Source organism: Talpa occidentalis, unplaced genomic scaffold, assembly GCF_014898055.3.
Source record: "Talpa occidentalis isolate TD23 unplaced genomic scaffold, MPIMG_talOcc4v2.1 talOcc4.2, whole genome shotgun sequence".
Classification (NCBI taxonomy): domain Eukaryota; kingdom Metazoa; phylum Chordata; class Mammalia; order Eulipotyphla; family Talpidae; genus Talpa; species Talpa occidentalis.
Window position 1 is genome coordinate 103,745,646 of NW_023602073.1, and position 3,561 is coordinate 103,749,206.

A 3,561-nucleotide genomic window follows, 5' to 3' on the forward strand; every position below is an offset into this window, starting at 1 on the left:
TGTACTTAGGATGGTTGTCATGAAAGGACAGAAGAGCTACTCTGGAAAAGATCAGAAATGATGGAATGAGCAGAACTCATATTTGGCAAATTCTTGGCATTTCTCAGAAGGGGGTGAGTGGGAGCAGGGGGGTAGGGCACTCTATGGCAGAACATTGGTGCTTCGGTGGTGGGTGTGGTGTGATAACATGTATTTGATGCCAGCTATTCCCCTAAAACATACAGTGTTATAAATCGTCGTTACCTCAATTAACAGTTTAAAAGCAAAACAAAGCAACAAAGAAGAGGATATAGTACTCAGTGTGAATTTCTTGCTGAAATAGTTGTTCATTTTGATTTTTTTATATTCTCAAGCCTATTTTTCTGCTGCCTGTTAAATCAAAATCTGATTCATAAATGTAGGTTCAAAAATGTGAGGAAACTATGAAAAGTTACAAAGTTGCTATCTTATTTCCAATCATATTTTGTTGGAAGAAAATTTGATAAACTGAGACTCTGTTTTTCTATCTTACTGAACTGTTTGTTAAGGTAACAATCTTATAATCGCATTTTTTTATTCTTCCATTGGTGATTAGAATAGATGGCAGAGTCTTCACAGCTTGATGTGGATCTGTAACCTGTAGGTTCAAATGGATATTGGTCAAAAGAATTCAATGACTATGATTAAACCACTTTTCTCCAGACAACTAACCAAGAAATTCTATAAAACCAAAAAGTGATAGAAACTCTTAGTAGTTGCTTTAAATCTTCATTAATAAAAATTTTAAGGTCACCCTGATGAAGTCTGTAGTTATTCCCAAGTTTTTATATTACAAAATGCTGACACAAACAAATTAGGAACTTGAGTCACTCAGAGGAAGTGTCTTTTCCCCCCGTTCTTTGTGGAATTCACCACAATTTAAAAATTTTCATGTATTGGGAACAATTGTAGCAATCTATATTGTAATATTATTTTTTTTAAAAAAGATTTATTTATTTTTATACAAGAGGTGGGGTACAGGCCAGAGGTACAGGCTGTTGAAATACACTAATGAGGGGAGCAGTGGGCATGACAGGAGAGGTCTGCCACCCACATGGGAATCTCCCTGGCTGACCCGAATTGAATCCAAGCTAGAGGCTGCGCACAGCTTCACAGCGCTATGCTCAACCCGCTGCGCCACCCGGGAGGCCCTGTATTGTAATATTCTAAAGCTATGCTCCACACATTTCCATGCTTCTGGAAGTCATGCTTTGCCTGATTGCATTTGCCAGGTGCTTTATAACAGGTGCCAGAAAGCACTCATGTTCCACACAATGAGTAATTCAGCCCTGACCACGTATTTGTTTAAGGTCATGGTCAAGCTAGACAACTTTCTATAGGAAAAATAGCTTCTAGTCTAAAATAATCTTATTAAATAAGTTATGTAACTTACCTGACAAAACTGAAAATGGGAGAGGTTTTATTTTTGAGGAAAGTAGGAACATTTACAAAGTCAACCTGGTTATTACATTTTCCACACACATTAGTTGCAATGATGTTGATATATGATGGAGGCAGATATGCTTATATATAGTTAGTACTCATATTTTAATGAGGGATATAACTTTGTTTCAGAGTAAAAATAGATTGATATTTGATTTTTTTAAAAGATTTATTTATTTATACAAGAACCGGGGTACAGGCCAGATGCGCGGGAGGGTGAGAGGATTCACCAGAGACAGAGTGGGGAACAGAACAGGGAGACCGACGGAATACACTGCTGAGGGGAGTAGCGGGCGCAGCAGGAGAGGTCTGCTGCACCATGTGGGACACTCACCTGGCAGCCGGAGATCGAACAGGTGCTGCAGAGGCTGCAGGCAGCTTCGCAGCTCAGCACTCAACCACTGCGCCACCAGGCCCTGGTATTTGATTTTTGAATGAAAATTCCCCTCTCTGTTGCTATATTGTATTTTTTTGTTTGACTATAATTGTGAGTATATTAGCATATTTAGCATATTTTTCCTTCCTCCCTTCCTCTCTCCCCCCTTCCTTCCTTCTCTTCCTTTCTCCTTCCTTCTCTCTCATCTTTCCGCCCTTCTTTCTTCATTTCTCTTTTTTGTCTTTCTTTTTAGAAACAGAGATTTGTTTAGATGAGTACTTTCATGTAGGGCTACAAAGATGAATAAATTGATGTAGACATAGACTGCTGTAATGTCAACCATGAGTGATGACTGCTTTGCGTGCTCAAAAGGGGCAGTCTGTGTGCTTGTGAGGTATATAACTGTTTTTCACAGTGAACATCAGCCAGTTAGGGTCTCTCCTTTTGTTTATTATGAATTCGTGCCTTCTTGAAAAGTCCAGACAGAGCCTAGGTCATGGGTCTACATCAAGAGCAGGCTGTGTGCCCACCTGCCCATCCCCACTCTTGAGATATCTCTCTGACAGAGAACATACCAGGAGATACTTGCGTGAAATGTGTAGAGAGTCTCTGTTCTGGTAGGCATAGACAATGGAGTTGACTGCAGAGTTTGCATATCACAGGAGAATGGCCACATGTTTTGTCCAGTTGGGTTTATCATTGGCCCGAGGTAGCTGAAGATGAGTGACACAGTTGATGGCAACCAGCACAGACCAAAAATCCCAATGATCAATGGCCAGGGACTTGCTGGCATGTATCTCCAACTGGAGGCTGGTCCTAAATTGGTTCCATCTGGAGGTTCAGTGCAGTTTGGGGTATTACTGTCTTTTCTGAGCCAACCTCAGGAATGGAGTCAGTCCCATGTCAAGGGCAAGGATCCAAAAGTTAATGACTCTTCATTGATCAGGTCCCAGTGGCCAAAGTCTTACATATAAGCAGGCTGCAGATGACTAAGCACCTGTGGACCACCTCTGCCAAAGGCTGAAGATGGAGCTTTAGGTGAGCACCAACAAGAACCAGGCAAGGAATAGGCAACTGTGGAAGTCACTGCAGAAGCCTAGGATGATGATGACTGCAAAGGGAATGTTGGACAGCCCCACTGTTATGTTGGCCACTGCCAGGTACACCAGGAAGCAGCTGGTGTGCGACTGCAGCCAGCTCCATGCGTCCACCAGGTCGCTCACCAGCATGTTGTCAGTCACCCAGAGTGCATCAATGTACAGCATGTGCAATGGCCAGGCCCCTTGAAAACTCGTATCACCTACCAGGGCAGGACAGGGAGCAGGGCAGCAGCCTGGGCATCTTGGGGCATAGCTGGAGCTCCCCAACCTCACATGGGTTGGTCACCAGTTTGACCATCCAGGAACACTCAGGGTTGGGGTTCAGGACCAGATTTATTGCCCTGAGAAATAGAACACTCCTTCCAATGAAATCATGCTTCAGAAGTAAGACTGATAAGCTAGCTGCTTGGGTCCCAAAGTATGTTGAGCAGCTCCAGTTGGGTCCTCCCACGGAGAGCACAGCAGGCTGCAGCTGGGAGGCCAGGTGGCTTGGGAGGCCCAGCTGCCAACACTGTATTAGTAGCATTAAATACGGCAGGATGCCAGAACATTGCCTAATCTCTCAGACCCTACGTTTTTTTCCTCTCAGCAATAAATACAATAATCACTTTATCTCACCAGTAC

The 3,561-nt window shown here is 43.0% G+C and overlaps 1 pseudogene; it reads right to left on the reverse strand.

Moving 5' to 3' along the window:
- Positions 1-2,331: 2,331 nt before the first annotated feature.
- On the reverse strand, positions 2,332-3,102 carry LOC119251492 (adenosine receptor A2b-like; annotated as a pseudogene).
- Between the last annotated feature and the right edge of the window lie 459 nt (positions 3,103-3,561).